Genomic DNA, 22,140 nt, shown 5'->3' with positions numbered 1-22,140 from the left:
ATGTGCAAAAAGTGGACGCTGTCCGCCGTAATGTGTAAAAATGGGAGCGCTGTCCGCCGTAATGTGTAAAAAGGGGACGCTGTCTGCCGTAATGTGTAAAAGGGGGACGCTGTCTGCCATAATGTGTAAAAAGGGGGACGCTGTCTGCCGTAATGTGTAAAAAGCGGAATCTGTCGGCCGTAATGTGTAAAAGGGGCTCTACCTGGTGTGGTGGCGCTACTGTGCGGCATAGTTTGAATAATGGAGACTACTATAATATGTAATATGAATTGGTATTATTTTGTGGCCACACCCCTTCCCCGCGAAGCCATGCCCCTATATTTTTTGTGCCCCTATTTTACATGCAGGTGTGTGTGGGGGGGGGTGCCGATTCCCTCTCTTGCACACAGCGGTAAAATGTCTAGTTACGGCACTGTCTGTGTGCAGGGCCGTAACTAGCGCTGCACAGAGTGAGTGTGGGCAGAGAGTTCACATCCATAGGCTTACACGGATCTCCTGCAGCTCAGGGGCCCAAGAGGCCATGGTAACCCCCTGGCCCTACATGTAAAGTATGGGAGGGCGCAAATTTATATTTTGCAGGAGGGCACCGAACACCCTAGCACCGGCCCTGCCCAGGCCTGAGACTTATGGAGTGGCACAGCAGTGACCCTGGTCTGCCGCACTCCCACCACCATCTTTCTTTACTGGGCAGCAGCATAAGCTCTCATCCTGGGAGCACAGTACATGCTGCAGTTAGGCAGAGAGGCTGCTGCTACTGCTGAGCCTCTGCCTGTTCCTGTACAGGTGGGGAGGGGGGGGGGTTGATCACACTAATCACGCTCCCCCACCGAATTGACCCTGGCTGAAGGTGGTAGCTCAGAAATCATGCGCTACAAAGATTTATTTTAACTTTTTCCACAAGGGGGCGTGGTTACGCCTCCCGTGATTAGGCCACGCCCCCAAAACAAATCAGCAGCACAGGATGTCGGCGGCGACAGCGGAGCTGTGTGTGGGGTGAGTCTGCACACTGACTGCAGTCTCTCTGGGGAGGAGGAGGGGGTGGGAGCCGCGCTACCCGCTGCCAGCGCCGTTACCTGTCATCCAGTCTGACAGGCGCAGTGGCAGCACGCAGCAGCAAGGTAGCAAAGCAGGGGGAGCGCCTCCCTGCATTGCATATCCTTTCTGAGTGGGTAGCGCTGGCTCTGCACACTCACACACACACACACACACACACACACACACACACACACACACGTATTATTACAGGTATTATTATTATTATTATTATTAGTGATGTGCACCGGAAATTTTTCGGGTTTTGTGTTTTGGTTTTGGATTCGGTTCCGCGGCCGTGTTTGGATTCGGACGCGTTTTGGCAAAACCTCCCTGAAAATTTTTTGTCGGATTCGGGTGTGATTTGGATTCGGGTGTTTTTTTTACAAAAAACCCTCAAAAACTGCTTCAATCATAGAATTTGGGGGTCATTTTGATCCCATAGTATTATTAACCTCAATAACCATAATTTCCACTAATTTTCAGTCTATTCTGAACACCTCACAATATTATTTTTAGTATTAAAATTTGCACAGAGGTCGCTGGATGACTAAGCTAAGCGACCCAAGTGGCCGACACAAACACCTGGCCCATCTAGGAGTGGCACTGCAGTGTCAGACAGGATGGCACTTCAAAAAAATAGTCCCCAAACAGCACATGATGCAAAGAAAAAAAGAGGTGCACCAAGGTCGCTGGATGGCTAAGCTAAGCGACCCAAGTGGCCGACACAAACACCTGGCCCATCTAGGAGTGGCACTACAGTGTCAGACAGGATGGCAGATTTAAAAAATAGTCCCCAAACAGCACATGATGCAAAGAAAAAAAGAGGTGCACCAAGGTCGCTGTGTGACTAAGCTAAGCGACCCAAGTGGCCGACACAAATACCTGGCCCATCTAAGAGTGGCACTGCAGTGTCAGACAGGATGGCACTTCAAAAAATAGTCCCCAAACAGAACATGATGCAAAGAAAAAAAGACGTGCACTAAGGTCGCTGGATGGCTAAGCTAAGCGACCCAAGTGGCCGACACAAACACCTGGCCCATCTAGGAGTGGCACTGCAGTGTCAGACAGGATGGCACTTCAAAAATATAGTCCCCAAACAGCACATGATGCAAAGAAAAAAAAAGGTGCAATGAGGTAGCTGTGTGACTAAGCTAAGCGACCCAAGTGGCCGACACAAACACCTGGCCCATCTAGGAGTGGCACTGCAGTGTCAGACAGGATGGCACTTAAAAAAATAGTCCCCAAACAGCACATGATGCAAAAAAAAAAAAAAAGGTGCACCAAGGTCGCTGTGTGACTAAGCTAAACGACCCAAGTGGCCGACACAAACACCTGGCCCATCTAGGAGTGGCACTGCAGTTTTCTAACGAGAGGATGAGTGCTTCCATCCTCATGTGAATCTGAACCACTAGCCATGAACATAGGCCAGGGCCTCAGCCGTTCCTTGCCACTCCGTGTCGTAAATGGCATATTGGCAAGTTTACGCTTCTCATCAGACGCTTTTAATTTTGATTTTTGAGTCATTTTACTGAACTTTTGTTTTTTTTATTTTACATGCTCTCTACTATGACATTGGGCATCGGCCTTGGCAGACGACGTTGATGGCATTTCAACATCTCGGCCATGACTAGTGACAGCAGCTTCAGCATGAGGTGGAAGTGGATCTTGATCTTTCCCTATTTTACCCTCCACATTTTTGTTCTCCATTTTTTAATGTGTGTAATTATATGCCAGTAATATATCAATAGCAATGGCCTACTGTACCGTACTGCTTAATATTATATACTGGTGGTCAGTAAAATTATGCACTGTCCTCCTACTATATATACTGCGCACAACAACTAAAATGCACCACAGGTATGGATGGATAGTATACTTGACGACACAGAGGTAGGTAGAGCAGTGGCCTACTGTACCGTACTGCTATATATTATATATACTGGTGGTCAGCAAACTGTGCAAAACTGAAATGCACCACAGGTATGGATGGATAGTATACTTGACGACACAGAGGTAGGTAGAGCAGTGGCCTACTGTACCGTACTGCTATATATTATATATACTGGTGGTCAGCAAACTGTGCAAAACTGAAATGCACCACAGGTATGGATGGATAGTATACTTGACGACACAGAGGTAGGTAGAGCAGTGGCCTTCTGTACCGTACTGCTATATATTATATATACCGGTGGTCAGCTAACTGTGCAAAACTGAAATGCACCACAGGTATGGATGGATAGTATACTTGACGACACAGAGGTAGAGCAGTGGACTACTGTACCGTACTGCTATATATACAGTCACTGGTCAGCAAAATTCTGCACTGTCCTACTATATACTACAATGCAGCACAGATATGGAGCGTTTTTCAGGCAGAGAACGTATAATACTGGTGGTCACTGGTCAGCAAAACTCTGCACTGTCCTCCTACTATATAATACTGCTGGTCCCCAGTCCCCACAATAAAGCTATTAGCACACTGAGCACAGACATTTGCAGCACACTGAGCACAGATTTGGAGTGTTTTTCAGGCAGAGAACGTAGATATTTGCACTTGCAGCACACTGAGCACAGATATTTGCAGCACACTGAGCACAGATATTTGCAGCACACTGAGCACAGATATTTGCAGCCCACTGAACATAGAAACTGAGAGGACGCCAGCCACGTCCTCTCACGATCATCTCCAATGCACGAGTGAATAATGGCGGCGACGCGCGGCTCCTTATATAGAATACGAATCTCGCGAGAATCCGACCACGGGATGATGACGTTCGGGCGCGCTCGGGTTAACCGAGCAAGGCGGGAGGATCCGAGTTGCTCAGACCCGTGGGAAAAAAAAGGTGAAGTTCGGGCGGGTTCGGATCCCGAGGATCCGAACCCGCTCATCACTAATTATTATTATTATTTTTGTAACAGTTTCTTATATAGCGCAGCATATTCCATTGCACTTTACAATTGGAACAACAGTGATAACACAAAACTGGATAATAACAGACAGACATAGAGGTAGGAAGGCCCTGCTCGCAAGCTTACAATCTATAGGGAAATAAGCATACAGGGAAATACACATGGATAGGTGCTATCTATTGCATGGTCCAGCCAGATGGCAGAGTTTCTTGGTGGGCTGTATGTTATAGTCACACAGCTATGTTGACCAGAGGTCAGGAGAATGTCAAACTGAAGAAAAAGAAAATACTGTTTGTTAGGATGTGTGGACTGTACAGAGGGGATGTAATTAGATATGAATATTTATGATGGTACACCCCCCGCCATATACTGCCCCTACATACACTGCTACCCCATCCTCTTCCACATTCTGCATCACCCACCATATACTGCCACAATATACCCACTGCACCTCCATATGCTCCATATAGTGCCCCCTATTACAGGGCACCCCCCTCCTCCATATACTTCTCCTGTGATATACTACATTCTCAGCACCCCCTCCTCCATATACTATGCTGTAACTCCAGGTTACTTGCCATCCCGGGACTCAGCAACAAGTAGCAGCAGTAACCAGGAAGCAGATGTAGGAAACATCATATGGCACCGGGGACACATGTGGCCACTTACCAGCAGGGAGAGAAGGTGAATCAGTCCGGCAGGAAGGGGTGATACCCTGTGTAGGGTGAGCAGTGCTGTGACCGGGAGAAGGATGGGTAGATGATGCACATGAGAAGGAGGCAGATAACTGACTCAGTTGCTTTATATATACAATGTGTGCAGAGAGGGAGGGTCCTGTGCTCGCCCCTCTCACCCCCCGCAGAAGCCATGCCCAGACTCCACTACAGTCAGCTGCTGGTGGCTGCTGGCCTCCTCTAACCCCAGAAAGGCCGGTAGATGTTTCGGGGACTGGTGCGCTTACACATGCCAGTACTGGTGTATATAGTGCAGCATCACAATAGCTTGCCCATTACAGATAGACGGCGGGATGTACTAAAGCAAAAATGGGGGTTTTACCGCATTTTCATATTTACTAACACCCTACCGCCGCGTTTTCTGCGTCCAGGGTATCGCCATCTCTGGATGGCGATACCCTATAGAAGCCTGTGGGCTTCTTTTCGCCGACCGCCGCAACCCGCCGACACCGTCGACACCGCCGCAGACGCCGACACCCTCCCCCCCCAGCTTACCTTCCTCCATGATGCCCCGGACCCGGAAGGTAATCTCCTCCTCCCCCTAGCAACGCAGCCGGACGTCCTTCCGGCTGCAGGGGGGAGGAGGAGGCGCCGGGGGCAGCCTGCTGCTGCTACCCGGCATCAAGGCAGTGTGGGGACCCCATGGAGGTGACGGAGACCCCCCTCAGACCACCTAACAGGTATCGCGGGGGGCCTCCGTCACCGCATCGCGATGTTGATCGCATATGTTAGTACATACGCGATCAACATCGCTGCGGTAACCGGCGAGGTGCGGCGATGTATGTTAATACATCCCGCCCAGAGAGTATATATATATATATATATATATATATATATATCTATCAGTGACGTGCGGTGGGGTGAGGCAGAGCCTTTCCTGTCATACTAACGTTTGTGCCAGAGTTTTGACTGTATAAAGTATATGAAAAATACAAACAATATGTTAGAAATATCTTCTTTGCATTATTCTAATAATTTTTATAGCCAAAACTCTGGAGTAAAAAGTCTATGGCAGGTGAGGCAGTGCCTCACCTGACTAACTTTTCCACACATCTCTGATCAAAACTCACCAAATCTCCAGGCGTTTATACTGCTGCACCTGTGTATAATGGCCAGATGTACCCTTTGGCTCATATATTGCATGTAAGTCAGTCTCTGGGGCTAGCCAGTGCCTCCTGAGCTATTAAGCTCACTGCACATCCCTGATATATATATATATATATATATATATAGTATATAAGGCTAAAGCTACACACACACACACACACACACACACACACACACACACACACACACACACACACACACACACACACTCCCCCCCCCCCCCCCCCTACCTTCTGGTGTCTGTCATTTTGATGGGCTTTTAACTTGTTCAGTATAAAGTGCATTATTATGTACAATAAAACTACAGCTCTCAAGAATTACGTGCTGATAATAACCCCAGAAATCAAAATGAAGAACAATAAAAACTACAGTTCTGTTATTACTATAACAAATAATACATTTTATTAAAACACACTTTGAATTCCTATATTTACTCTGATGTTATTAAACGTTCAATCCAAAGGTTCTGTGGAATAATCCAGCCCCATCCAAAAAAAGATCAAATGTAGCCACAAAGATCGCATGTGAACCTTAAATCCAGAGTTTGTTTCCCCTGTACGTCAATATATATTTATTTTGTCATCCATTAGAAAAACAATTAGCTGGGAAAACAGACAAATCAGCAGATGGTGTAAATATATGATCTAATTAAATGAGATGAGGAAATGCTAAATTAACTGTGAATGTGATAATTTATTCTACGGTAAAGGATCATATTTTTGTTTTTGGTTGTATTAAAGTGCTGTAGCTGATTCAGAATCAAAAATTCTGCAGTATATATTGTGTAAATGTTGAACATCTAGTGCAGAGGTTCTCAAACTCGGTCCTCGGGACCCCACACAGTGCATGTTTTGCAGGTAACCCAGCAGGTGCATAGGTGTATTAATTACTCACTGACACATTTTAAAAGGTCCACAGGTGGAGCTAATTATGTCACTTGCGATTCTGTGAGGAGACCTGCAAAACATGCACTGTGTGGGCCCCCGAGGACCGAGTTTGAGAACCTCTGGTCTAGTGGACCCTAAATGGGCACAAATGATGGGCCAAATAGTTCTTATCTGCCATCAAACTGTATGTTTCTATGATGTAGGGATTAAGGCCCACATGCATTCATGAAACGTTCACAACTAGAGATGAGCGGGTTCAGTTCTCAGAGATCTGGACCTGCCCGAACACACTGATCCGAGGCAGGATCCAAGTCCAGCTCGGGGTTTTCTAGTGGTACTTGTGCTGTGATGTTCGTCCAGGGGCTGTCCATCCTGGAGCTTGTGCTGTGTCCGTCCAGAGGCTGTTGCCTGTGTCCATCCATGGGCTGCTGTGTCCTCCAGGGGCTGCTGTTTCCAACCAGGGACTGCTGGCTGTGTCCATCCTGGGGCTGCTGTTGCCTGTGTCCATCCAGGGGCTGCTGTGTCCATCCAGGGAGTCTGCTGTGTCCGTCCTCCAGTGTAACAAAAAACAAATTTAAGAAAATAAAAAAAAAGTTTAACAAAATTATTATTTTTGTGTGCTGTACCGCAGTGTAATATTCATATAAGTACTGTGACGCTTCAGGCCGTACCCCAATGTATACATAACCAGTGACCATGCAGGTGATAATGTCGATTTATATACAGGAATGAAAAGCTATACCTTCTATACACTCTAAACACACTTTAAACCTTTAGCCGCTGCAGCCGCTATACTTGGTACACATGCTACGTACTTTTTACGCTATTAGCGTACAGAGTCCCGTACGATGTACGGACTCTGTGTACAAACGCCGCGCTGATGGTACAATGCACCCGCAGTGTGTCCACACCCAATGAATACGCTTTAAACCTTATACAGCAATGCAATGCGTTACTAATACACTTTTAAACCATAGCGGGGAAAGGAAGACACAACACCGATTTGTAGTTAAATCACTGGGTTCCGACACCACAGCGTAATATTGCTGAAAGGGGGTTACAATATATACAATACAATAAAAGACAATATAACAGAATAATGGCTACAGTCAATGGTACATACGTGAGTATATTCGCGTGCGCTTCCCGGTCCGGTCCTCCGTAATCAAATAGATAACGTTGTGAGTCTTGTGCCAGACCAGGCTGCAGCAGGCTTTATTTATACAATTCTTCCAAAAGCAATACAATGGATACTGTAATCCCTTTGTCCATTGGACACAGGAATGCACTTTTACAGTACAGGAGAGGTCATAGGTCGATTTGAATTGGTGGGCGATGTCTGTTCTAACTGCTCTTGTGGGTGGTCTCCTCTGGATTCCTGCCGCATACATAATGTGACCTTGTGACCTTGTTCTGTCCCCTCCTATTCTGTAAAGGTGAATCCCCTTGTTCTGAAACCATTTAAACTGTTGTTATTTTCTGGTGTGGTGCATGGGGACTATGTGTACATTGTGCACTATTTGGATTAAATATGTAATGTGTTTTGATAGCTCTCCATGCGTTCACAAACTCTACCATAAATACCCATGCCACGCACTGATGCGCACGACCGCGGGAGCGACCATACGCAAATTGCGAATATGTGCACGCACAGCAGAACAAGTACACGCGCGGAGGCCATCTGTGTGTAGTTCGTATGTGATGTGTGTACTGCAATATTTTTCGACTTTGGCAGTCACCAATAACTGCCACTATCTAATCACTAAACAGAAAAATATCTACACAATATCTACAGAAGTTTTGGATGGTCGGGGGAGAGTGGTAGGTAGGAAATGTATGACCTAGTGGGATAGTAAAAAGCATGTATGTATGATTCCATGTCTGAGGGGCATGTATCATCGTGCCGTATATGTTCTAAATAAGCTTCGAGGTATTGTGAAGTATACATTAAATCCTTCACATCCCGTATTAAGGGTCTGTAAATGGGCCAACAAACACTACCGAGCTCTTTTCGGCTTCTTGTTCCAACAAATTGGGTGCACATTTAGTTGATGATACATGGAGGGGGAACATATGTGAGTGCTAGTATATGTAGAAATCACCTGTGTGTCATTAACTGAAGGTTGTAGAGATGAAGATAAGACACATATCTAAAATACATTCACATAAACATTTACATAAACATTCTTGGGTAGGGCTGATGTCTTTTTCCGGATAGGTGTATCTGGGCAGAGGGGGAGACAAAAGAAAAACGGGTGAAAGAAACAGGCCATGGAATTCATTTGCAATCCTTATCATAACACTGTCTCTATGGATGGGTCGTAAATTAAATCTGCTGCTATAACAATGCCCTCGCTCCCTAGACTCATCAACTTTGTGCCGTGCTTGCGCCGCGTCAGAATTCGAACACACCTAAATATCAAGTCAATAATTATGACGACTCCCAGGATACAAAGGAGAAACTTCCCTACACTCATAATAACATTTTGAGCCCACTCTCCTAATCCTGAGAACCAATTTCGTGGGTTCAACCATGAGACCCAGCCGGTCAGCTCATTACCCACAGCAGTCAGGGTAAGGTTGTGTCTCCTCCGGAACTCCCACTTCAACTGCAAGATATCGTCCATCTTTCGATCGATAATCTCGGTTGGGTCATCAGTGCTGTTTGTAATATACGTACAGCACTTCACACCATATTGAGTTGCCAAAGTGACACAGTACCCACCCGTCACGGCTGTGATATAATTAAGGACCATCCTGTGCTGAATCAATTCCTTCTTGTAAGCTTGTAACTCCCTTCCCGTATACCTGAAGGTGTCGTCATACATCTCAGTGATATTATCTATTAAGTTCGCTAGCGCATGGATATACCTATAATTTATAATTCCTCTGGCAGTACGGGTGATGTCTAATGCGATATGGAATTGAATCCCGGTGGATTCGTGGATCAAATCAGAGGCTGCGTGCTCTGTCCTGTCTATGAGGTGTCTCTTGACGATGTGTTCATAGTGAGTATGAGTATAAGGAGCCTGAGCACTGTGGTGAACGTCTTTCATTTTATCATGGGTTATGGTCATGACCTCTGGTAGTACTCTCCCAATATAACACAATCCCTCTGAGATCGGGGCAAGCCACTTGTACGCCTTCCACCCACATATGAAATAGGCATTATCGGGAAGAACATAGGGGACAAAATATACATATTACAAACTTTCCAAGTAAAGAAACCTATCCCTAGTTCTCCCATCTGCTCAGTACAAGTATCGGGCTGGATGATATGAGCACAATACCCTGGCGATACTTTTCCAACCCACATGGTCTTGCTTCCACGCGTATACCTATACCGAAAATACCTCCCACTGTTGGCTATTTGGCGTACAAGTTCAGAGTCTATGGGTATCCTATCAGCTCTGTGTGAAACGGTCATTGTCTGGTTATTCCACGTCACTTCCCAATTTCCCGGTTTTTGGTAATTGGAAATATTGAAACATAATAAGGATCTATCTACATGATACTGGTGGAGCTTCAAACTAGGGGGCCTAGAAATATTGAATTTCTTGTCCACCGGTCTCCCACCCCGTAATTTGAGTACCTCATCTATTGCTAAAGGGTATGGTACTAATCCTGACTTGCTCTAACCTTGAGGTACTTGTGAGCACACCCAGCATTCTGTCTGGTTTAAGACATTACCCACTAGTGAGTGGTAATCACTCAATGGATGACGGTCCATGTCGATATTAAGGCTGGACTGACATCTCTGGATGCACCCATCCTCGACTATGTTCTCACAATTCCTACAAATGCAATTTTCCTCAGACAATAACCCTTCACAGTGCCTCCGAGCTCCCTGACTACCAGAGCGCTTTCTGATACCCGCCTTTGCTCGAGTGATGTGTTGCTCCTGAGATTCTACAAATCCATCCTCGCCATCAGAACCCATTCCAGATCCTTGCTCGACCTCTCTGGGACCCTCACCGTAACAGACTGTCCTGGTCAACAACAGGATTAACAGAAAAACCCGAAACGCAGTCTCTTGGGGTAGATCCATCTTGTTAAGGGGAGAGAAGGGAGACAAGAAGGGGGGGAGAAAGAGAAGAAGAGAAGGAGGGTAGTGGGAGATGGAAAAAGGAAAAAAACTGGTGCGACAACCGCCTCTGGTCTTGTTGTTCTCCGCGCTCAGGTGCCGTCTCAACAGTCCTGCCTCTCAACCTTCCCGGAACAGACACTCCAGTGATACGATGTTCTCTACACTCTGCTCTTTGTCACGGGTTCTTTCCGGGTCAGCGACCTTCTTACAGTGGGACGAGTGGACCCAAGTCTCTCTTTTGGCAACCTTTAATGCTGTCGTGCTGGTTAGCAAGACTTGGTACGGTCCTTCCCACCTGTCAATGAGGCAACCTGAGCGTAGAAAATTTCGTATCATTACATAATCCCCAGGTTCAATGTCATGACAATTACTGTTCGGTAGGTCAGGAATCACCAGCTTTAGATTTCTATTTTGATTTCTCAGCTGCTGGCTCAATCCAATCAAATATTTCACAGTCACTTCATTATTGCATTTCAAATAATCCTGGGGGTCTATCATTACATGAGGTTGTCGACCAAAAAGAATCTCAAGGGTGATAGGTTAAGAGGAGACCTGGGAGTGGTTCTGATGCTGTACAATGCTAGTGGCAAAGCTTCTTTCCACAACAATCCAGTCTCAGCCATCACTTTGCTCAGCTTGTTCTTAATAGTGCTGTTCATTCTCTCCACCTTCGCACTCGCCTGTGGTCGGTACGGAGTATGCAGCTTGCTATTAATTCCCATTAGTTTGCACATAACCTGAAAGACTTCACCTGTAAAATGGGTACCCCTATCGCTTTCAATTATTCTAGGGATACCATATCTACACACAAATTCCTGCACAATTTTCTTTGCAGTGAACTTAGCAGTATTTGTGGCAGCAGGGAACGCTTCTACCCAATTGGAAAATACATCAATACAGACTAACACATATTTTAAATTCCTACAGGGTGGTAACTGTATGAAATCAATTTGTATTACCTGAAAAGGTCCGTCTGTCGGAGGGATACGGGATGGCTCTGTTGGTATTGACTTTCCAATATTCTTCCTCAAGCAAGTAAGGCATGTCATTGCTCTCTTACCTGCATGAGAAGAGAATCCTGGCGCACACCAGTAGGCTCTCACTAGCTTGCACATACCCTCTTTGCCTAGGTGAGTCAGACCGTGTGCCGCCTCAGCTAGACCTGGAAGATATGCTCTGGGGGCCACTGGCTTACCGTGTCCACCTGTCCAGAGTCCTGAGGACTCCTGGCCATACCCCTTTAACCTCCAGACCGCCTTTTCCTGTGAAGAACACAAATTTTGCATTTCAATTAATTTTTGTGTGTTGATTGTGTTGAATGTCATCAGTGATGTGATGTTCGTTTGTATGGGGGTGCTGGCTGCTGATTTAGCAGCTTCGTCTGCCCGGCTGTTACCAAGTGAAATTGGGTCTTGGTTGTAAGTGTGTGCTTTGCACTTGATAACAGCCACTTTGTCTGGTTCTTGTATCGCTGTTAGAAGCCTTTTTATGTGGGACGCATGCGCTACAGGTGTGCCAGCTGCCGTCATGAAATTTCTGGAGCGCCATAGGGCCCCAAAATCATGCACCACTCCAAAGGCATACCTAGAATCTGTGTATATATTTAGCTGACTTACCCTTGGCCAATTCACACGCTCTGGTTAGGGCAACCAGCTCAGCAACTTGTGCTGAGTGCGGTGGGCCCAGGGGTTCAGCTTCTATGATACCTCTGTCGTCTACAACTGCGTATCCAGTACACAAGTCTCCCGATTCTGTCTGTCTGTGGCAACTACCGTCAGTGTAAAAGGTAAAGTCTACGCCTTCCAGTGGGTTGTCACTGATGTCAGGTCTCGCAGTGAAAGTCTGATTCAAGTATTCCATACAATCATGCGTATCAGTCTCTGCACTAAATCCTCCTTCACCATCATTCTCATCCTCCACCCTTTGTGCCTGTCCAGGCACACTTGGCAAGTAAGTTGCAGGATTTAGTGCGCTGCATCTCTTAATGGTGATGTTTACAGGGGCCATCAGTGATAATTCCCATTTTGTAAACCGTGCCGATGAGACATGTCTGGTTTGGGCAGAGTTTAGTAAGGCTGATACTGCATGAGGTGTATGGATGGTCAGGTTGTGTCCTAACACTACGTCTTCGCTTTTACTTACTAGCAAAGCTATCGCTGCAACACTTCGCAAGCATGTGGGGAGAGACCGCGCTACGGTGTCCAACTGTGCACTGTAGTAAGCTACCGGCCTGCTGGCATCACCATGTCTCTGGGTTAAGACACCTGCCACGCACCCTGCACTTTCTGTACCATATAATTCAAAGGGCTTCCCATAATCTGGCATACCTAATGCAGGTGCCTGTGATAGGCACTGTCTGAGTCTCTCAAATACCAGTTCGGACTCATCTGTGTGCGAGATCCGATCTGGTTTGTTCGAAGAGACCATTTCTTGCAAAGGTAAAGCCAGCATGGAGAACCCTGGGGTCCAGTTTCGGCAGTACCCACACATTCCAAGGAAAGTGCGGATCTGTTGCTGGGTTTGTGGCAGAGTCATGTCGCGAATCGCCTCTATTCTATCAGCGGTGAGATGTCTAAGTCCTTGAGTCAAGCAATGTCCCAAATATTTTACCCTGGTCTGGCACAACTGCAACTTATCCTTAGAAACCTTGTGTCCTGTATGAGAAAGATGAAACAGAAGCTGTTTCGTGTCTTTCAAGGACGATTCGAGTGAATCAGAACACAACAATAAGTTATCGACATACTGTATTAGCACTGATCCACTCTCAGGTTGAAAGGATTGTAAACAGTCATGCAAAGCCTGGGAGAAAATACTTGGGCTGTCAATGAAACCTTGGGGAAGACGAGTCCAGGTGTACTGTACTCCCCTGTATGTAAATGCAAAGAGGTATTGGCTGTCAGGGTGCAGAGGGACAGAAAAGAAGGCAGAACAGAGGTCAATGACAGTGAAAAATTTTGCAGTAGGGGGAATTTGCATGAGGATGACAGCTGGATTGGGCACTATGGGGAATTGGCTCTCAACTATCTTGTTTATCCCCCTTAGATCCTGCACTAGCCTGTAACCCCTCCCCCCACTCTTTTTCACAGGGAAGATGGGACTATTGGCCGTGCTGGACGTCCTGACTAGTATGCCCTGTTGTAGCAACCGCTCTATGACGGGGTACACTCCTAATTCTACCTCTGGCTTCAGAGGATACTGGGGGATTTTTGGAGCTATCCTACCGTCTTTTACTTGCACTACTACCGGAGCTACATTCGCCATCAATCCAGTGTCTTGTCCATCTTTGGTCCAAAGGGAACCTGGTATTTGTGAGATCATTTCCTCTACCTTTGCTGGACACTTGTCTATAACAGCAGAATGCGACATTAGCTTTTGAGGGGTGTCTAATATATCTTGTACTTCCTGAACGTGATTCTCAGGTATATCCTCAGGAGTACAGTATATGACACACTGCATTTTACACAATAAATCTCTTCCAAGCAGGTTAGTCGGAGCCGCTGCAGCCAGCAAAAAAGAATGCTTGGTTTGCAAGGGCCCTATCGTAATCTCTGCAGGTCTACTCAAAGGGTAGTGTTGCACTGTTCCTGTTACTCCCATTGCCGCAATTGTTTTACACGTGGTTTTTATACCTGCAGTCAAATTTAACACTGACCTGGCCACCCCTGTGTCTACAAGGTAATGGTATACCAGCTACATCAACCGTGACCTCAGGTTCACTACCAAGGCTAGCAATCAACTTTACTGGCTGGAGACTACAGGTGTGGCCCAACCCCTATTGTGTGATGAGACCCTCCCGCAGCGCACTGGCAGCTACAATATATGAGGGGGTAGCTGAGAATTTTCAGAGGTCTGCCAGTCCCTCCTAGGTGGGTACCTCCTTGTTTCCCCTGCGTGTGGCTCGTAACTTCTCCTATGCGGTCCCTGATCCCAATTATGTGTATTGTAGTGTGGTTCATATCCTGGCCTAGGGGGTCGGTATACATTATGTGAACCTTTATTCCTACATTCCCTTGAGTAATGTCCTACCTTGTGACAATTATAGCATGTTGCTTCACGTGACTTACCATCAGGGGTCTGGGGTTTCGGCTGATGTCGCTTTGTGGTAAGTGCACCTATACTTACAGTCATCAGTTTTTCCCCCTGTGACTCCCTGTGTTTAACGATGTTCCTATCATGCTCGACAGCGGACTCTCTCAGCCACCTGAGATACCTCTCCAGTTTGGTAGAGAAGTCTATACCCTTGTCCTCAGTGTGTCCTTCAACCCGTCCATTAATACAGAAATGGCTACTGCCTGTGATGTGCATTGTCCTTAATATCCTCAACCCCAGTGTATCTAGCCATTTCCTGCAGTGCTCGATGGAAATATTCAGATGCCATTTCACCTTCTTTTTGTCTTATGGAAAAGATTTTATTCCATTTGACAACAGCAGGGAAATATACTCCTAATTGCAGATTTATTTGCCGCACATTCTCCTGAGTGTACTCCTCAGTGAGAGGTACCTCTGCGTCTAGGTTACAATCAGTTATGAACTTCGAGGGGTCAATATTGGAGGGTAAACATACCCGTAGCACTGTTCGCCAATCTTTGTTTGTGGGTTTGGTGGCGTTACCTAACTCTTTAATGAACCTCTGGCATTCGACTATATCTTTTTCTGGGATCAGGAAATTCTGATATAATTGACCTTAATTCTGTCCGGGACCAGGGACAATGCATGGCAATGTTCCTGATGGGAGTTACTCCCTGAGCGTCAGTCCTCCCATTGGGGACTGCAATCACCCTGACAGGATTTAATTCAATTACATCATTCTGGTTTGATTCTACAATGTGGGGTGCTATCGTTTCTGCATAATGTACGGTACTATACTTACCTGTGGACACGACCTCACTTATCCCTCCGCTAGGGGGCCTGACTACTGCTCTTGTTGGTTGGGCCGTGCCCACCTTAGTATCTTGTATGGTGGCTGCTAGAGAGAGTGCCGATATCGTGCTGGGCTCATCTTCCTGCTCGCAGTCCTGGGGGAAATTTAAAATGGGATACAACTGGCAAGGGTTAGCATTAGTACATTTATCAATTACACTCTTATCTTGTACCAATGTGCCATTGTCTGTAGCCACTTTCTCCCCCACAATATACGGTGGTGGTGGTGGTGCGGTCGCCATTATTTTCCCGCTAGGTTTGGAACCTGCTGCGCGAGCTAATTCTCTTTGTATATCCCCCTCTTGCTGCCATAAATTTAAACAATCTGTATGTCTAATCCTTTGTTTTCTGGATTTTATTAGACATATCCTTATCCTTAAATTCTGCAATACCTCTGGTTCAAAACTGCCCACTTTAGGGAATGGTACCCTATCTTTGTCAGTCATACGTACCCATTCAGACAAAAAGTCTTCAGTGTGTGATCCATATTTACCACACATAACAAACCTCGCTGACCCCTTGGGCCGCGGCACCTCAACCTGAACCCTGGTTAAACGTCCACCGCTTGTGCAATTGGATCCCATCGCTGACTTTTTCCTATTACGCAATCCCCAATGCACAATGCGAATAGACGGTGAAAGTTCTTAAGCGCTTTCACCCACTCCTTCTCTGCCGTGTACCACGACTCACTCCAAGAATGACCACCGCGTACCCAGTGAGGTCCCTATCTGATTTCTATTCACTGGAAGTGTTTAGGAGTGACTTACCTATTTCCAGTGAATATACACCGCTGGAGATTTTCCTGAGAGAGACCAGCGAAAACTCCCTATACACTTATACACAAATCACACTTGCGTATGCTCTATACAGTGCTAATGGTACCGTGATTTTACGCAAAGCACCTAAAGTGGTATCCAGTTGCGCTTTATATATCGCATCCACAAATGTGCGGTCCAATCGCACAGCATATAGGTACTTGTTACCTATCTGCCGTACGATCACGGGTCGTTGTACAAACTGGGTCCCTCAGTCTGGAGCGTAATACCAAAAACCTTTTAACTTCAATACTTCGCAATACAATGCACTATCACGCTCCTTTACAAATCACCTCACGATTTGCGTTTTGAACCTTATACTAACGTGAGTCAGCCGCCTCACGCCACCAAGTCTCCACTCACTTGATGTACCGCACGACGGGATTCCGAATTCCGGGGTTCAAATTTCCACTTGCTCCTACGTTCGCTCACTCAAATACACTTTGGTTTTTCTGTACAGAAAATTATCATTCATTCAGACAAGCAGTTTTACTCCCAGAGGCAATACAGTAAATAAGAGTTTTATACTAAACTTTGGAAACTGGGCAATCTTGTGCTATTGTAGCGTGGCTACTGTCCCACCTTTAAACTAAATGAACTATCGTGTGGTTTTATTATGCGCACACAACGCTACGCAAGCTTGCGTAATTACGCAACCGTGCGTACCTCTATGCCACATGTACGGCCTTGCGCCACGTGCACGTTTTGTGTACGCTGTCCTCATGTTCCGTACCATGTGTACCAATGTGCGGATGCAATAAAACAACTCACACAATTTCTATAACTGTGAGCAATATTAACTATAATCGCTCACTTAACACGCCACACAGTTTCTTTCTGTATAAACCTTTATAACTAGGCCAGACTGCGTTTGTGTTTTACACTTACTTCCTTAATATTTATATTATGAATCTAGCAATCAGTCCTATGGCAACAATGTGAGCGGGGGTACAAAGAGTATGGGTGTACGCTTTTGTTGTGTACGCATTTGGCGCCAAAAATAAATTCACAGATTTTAAATAGCTTTTTTTTCTGTTTACCTTACGAGTTCTACCAGCATCCCTACAAACCATACAGAGCAGACGTCATCTAATCAGCAAATAAGTAGGGTTTCTCAGTGCATCCACCGACCAAGAAAAGGATACGTAGGATACCTGTCCACCCTTTTGCTGATAGGTTAAGTCTGCTGTGACCTGTTAGGCTGTGGATATGTGGAAAACCGGACGATGTCCCCAATTGATAATGTCGATTTATATACAGGAATGAAAAGTTATACCTTCTATACACTCTAAACACACTTTAAACCTTTAGCCGCTGCGGCCGCTATACTTGGTACACACGCTACGTACTTTTTACGCTATTAGCATACAGAGTCCCGTACGATGTACGGACTCTGTGTACAAACGCCGCGCTGATGGTAAAATGCACCCGCAGCGCGTACACACCCAATGAATACGCTTTAAACCTTATACAGCAATGCAATGCGTTACTAATACACTTTTAAACCATGGCGGGGAAAGGAAGACACAACACCGATTTGTAGTTAAATCACTGGGTTCCGACACCACAGCGTAATATTGCTGAAAGGGGGTTACAATACATACAATACAATATAAGACAATATAACAGAATAATGGCTACAGTCAATGGTACATACGTGAGTATATTCGCGTGCGCTTCCCGGTCCGGTCCTCCGTAATCTAATAGATAACGTTGTGAGTCTTGTGCCAGACCAGGCTGCAGCAGGCTTTATTTATACAATTCTTCCAAAAGCAATACAATGGATACTGTAATCCCTTTGTCCATTGGACACAGGAATGCACTTTTACAGTACAGGAGAGGTCATAGGTCGATTTGAATTGGTGGGCGATGTCTGTTCTAACTGCTCTTGTGGGTGGTCTCCTCTGGATTCCTGCCGCATACATAATGTACAGTAAATACAGTTTATATCTATATTCTGCTTCTGCACATAACTATCCGCAGGAACATGCGATCTTCCTCAAACCAACACCGGAATGTTACCCTTAAAATACCCTACAGCTGGATACCAAACACCACCTTATGACCTTGTTCTGTCCCCTCCTATTCTGTAAAGGTGAATCCCCTTGTTCTGAAACCATTTAAACTGTTGTTATTTTCTGGTGTGGTGCAGGGGGACTATGTGTACATTGTCCACTATTTGGATTAAATATGTAATGTGTTTTGATAGCTCTCCATGCGTTCACAAACTCTACCATAAATACCCATACCACGCACTAATGCGCACGACCGCGGGAGCGACCATATGCAAATTGCGAATATGTGCACGCACAGCAGAACACGCGCGGAGGCCATCTGTGTGTAGTTCGTACGTGATGTGTGTACTGCAATATTTTTCGACTTTGACACAGAGTCACAGTGTAATATTCATGCAATTACTGTGACACTGTAGGCCATACCCCAGTATACTGAGACACTGCAGGCCGTACCACAGTGTAATAATCATATAATTACTGTGACGCTGTAAGCTGTACCCCAGTGTAATATACATACAATTACTGTGACGCTGTAGGCTGTACCCCAGTGTATACATTACCTGTAACCGTGCAGGCAGTGTCACAGTGTAATATTCATACAATTACTGTGACACTGTAGGCTATACCCCAGTGTAATATTCATACAATTACTGTGATGCTGTAGGCTGTACCCCAGTGTAATATTTGATACAATTATTGTGACGCAGCAGGCCGTACCACAGTGTATACATAACAAGTACTGTGATGCTGCAGGCTGTACCGCAGTGTAATATTTATACAATTACTGTGATTCTGCAGGCCATACCCCAGTGTAATATGCATACAATTAATGTGACACTGTAGGCCATACCGCATTGTAATATTCATACAATTACTGTGACGCTGCAGGCCATACCACAGTGTGATATGCATACAAATACTGTGATACTGCAGGCTGTACCCCAGTGTAATATTAAATTACTGTGATGCTGCCGGCCATACCCCAGTTTAAAATTACATACAATTACTGTGACACTGCAGGCCATACCCTGGTGTATATCCCTAACACACACGTACTGTGACGCTGCAGGCCGTACCCAAAAGTGTATCCCTAACACAAATACTGTGACACTGCAGGCCGTACCCAAGTGTGTAACCGAAACACACAAGTACCGTGACACAGCATGCCATACCCCAGTGTGTATCCTTAACACACAAATACTGTGATGCTGCAGGCCGTACCCTAGTGTGTATTCCCAACACACAAATACTGTGACGCTGCCAGCCGTACCCCAGTGTGTATCCATAACACAAGTACTGTGACACTTCAGGCCATACCCTAGTGTATATTCATAACACAAGTACTGTTATAACTCAGGCCGTACCCTTAGTGTCTATTCATAACACAAGTACTGTAACACCTCAGGCTGTAACCTTAGTGTCTATCCATAACACAAGTACTGTGCTGCCTCAGGCCTTACCCTTATTTTGCATCTGTAACACAAGTACTGTGATGCCTCAGGCTGTACCCTTAGTGTGTATCCACAGCACAAGTACTGTGATGCCTCAGGCTGTACCCTTATTTTGTATCCATAACACAAGTACTGTGATGCCTCAGGCCATACCCTAGCGTTTATTCATAACACAAGTACTGATAGGCCTCAGGCCATACCCCAGTGTGTATCCACAACACAAGTACTGTGATGCCTCAGGCTGTACCCTTAGTGTGTATCCACAACACAAGTACTGTGAAGGCTCAGGCCTTACCCTTATTTTGTATCCATAACACAAGTACTGTGATGCCTCAGGCCATACCCTAGTGTTTATTCATAACACAAGTACTGATAGGCCTCAGGCCATACCCCAGTGTGTATTCATAACACAAGTACTGTGATGCCTCAGGCTGTACCCTAGTGTGTATACATTACACATGTACTGTGATACTTCTACCGTGCCTCCATCTGGCACGGTTACCAAGCATCCAAATAGGAATGTCAGACAGTCCATTTTACTACTGGCAGAAAAAAAGGCATTTTGGAGGCACTTGCACAAACTGGCTTTGCTTTACTTAAGATGTCCACGCTCCAGTGTGTTTTTAGCAAAGCCGGGAACCTTGTCAGCGATCGGCGTAGGAGGTTACTTCCCCAAAATGTGGAAAAGATGATGTTCATCAAAATAAATTACAAATTCCATGAGGAAGACCTTTACCGGCAATTACAACAATAAAGAGACACCTGTAATGGTGGATTCCAGTGGGGATGAATTAACCCTGTGTGAAGAAGATGATGTACACACTGATAAGGGTGAGGAATCTGTTGATGATGGCGCCTATGTACAACCAGTTTGTGTATATAGGGATCATTGCCAGTAATGCCACTTCTCATTGGTAGCTTGTTTTGTTGCGGCCCAAACAAACCAATCATTTCAGCCACAAGTGGCATTCCTTGTTGCTGAAGGGATTGGTTTGTTAAACTGTGCATGCCCTGTTTAATAAATACAACATAATGCTGGGTGGGAGGGACGGAGGACAATTTCATCCTGCACCTCTTTTCTTTGCATTATGCGCTGTTTGGAGCATTGTTGACTGTCTTTTTGCATAGACGACAAACATTTTTCTCGTTTATTAAACTGACATCCTGTCTAGCACTGCAGTGCCATGCTGTTTTCTAGATGTGCCATGTTGTATGTTGAACTGCTCCATGTTTGTGCTGCCCACTGCTGTCGGTTAGCTTAGTCAGCCAGCTAGCTCTGTGCAACCTTTTGGCCTAAACTGGATAAAAAAATATGAGCTGTGAGGTGGTCATAATTGATTGGAAATAAGTGCAAATTAATGTTATTGAGTTTCATAATACTGTAGAAATAAAAGCAGGCCCAAATTCTGTGATTGTTGCTGGTGTTATGATTAAAAAAAAAAATCCAGATCCAAAACCAAAACACACAAGGGCGGTTCTAACACATCTAGATCTAAAACACAAAGGAGATTCAGATCCAGTGGCAGGCTGTGCAGGGTGCCATCTACCCCCGGAGCCGGAACACATTTAGTGATACCAGGCCACCCGCAACTGCACTCTGCATACTGTATATGTGGCTGACTGCAGAATGGCCGCAGCAGGAGGCACACAAGCAGCTGCTGGAGGCACACAGGTTTCTGCGTGAGGCAAACAGAATGGTGGCTGCGGAGGCACACAGAATGGCAGCTGTGAGAGGCACGCAAAGGCTGCTGCAGACGCTCCTGGCTGCTCTCTCCCTGGGATATGATACACTCTGAGCAGCCAGGCAGGAGCTCTGCCTCCCTCAGCTCCTCTCAGCAGGTGCGACTGCACATACTCCACTGCAGGGGATAAAGCCGCCATCAGAAGCTAGAAGAGCAGGAAGGATAGGAACACAGCAATTGAAGTACCTCAGACCAGGCAATTTTTCTGCCAATGCTGGGATGCGTACTGTGGGATTGACATTAAAGGTGCTGTAGGGTCAGATGGACATTGAAGGTGCTGTGGGGTGATGGTGGGGGCTCACTGAAGGGAGATGTGGGACTGTGAGGTGTACAGTGAAGGGGTCAATGGGAGTGCTGTGAAATAAACATTTAAGGTGGTGGGGGAGGTGTGTAAGTGCTGTGTGTGTGTGTGTGTGTGGGGGGGGGTGCTCCGAAGT

The sequence above is a fragment of the Pseudophryne corroboree genome, chromosome 8 (assembly GCF_028390025.1).
Source record: "Pseudophryne corroboree isolate aPseCor3 chromosome 8, aPseCor3.hap2, whole genome shotgun sequence".
Lineage (NCBI taxonomy): Eukaryota > Metazoa > Chordata > Amphibia > Anura > Myobatrachidae > Pseudophryne > Pseudophryne corroboree.
The sequence above is the reverse complement of the archived record's forward strand: the minus strand, read 5'-3'. Positions refer to the sequence as shown.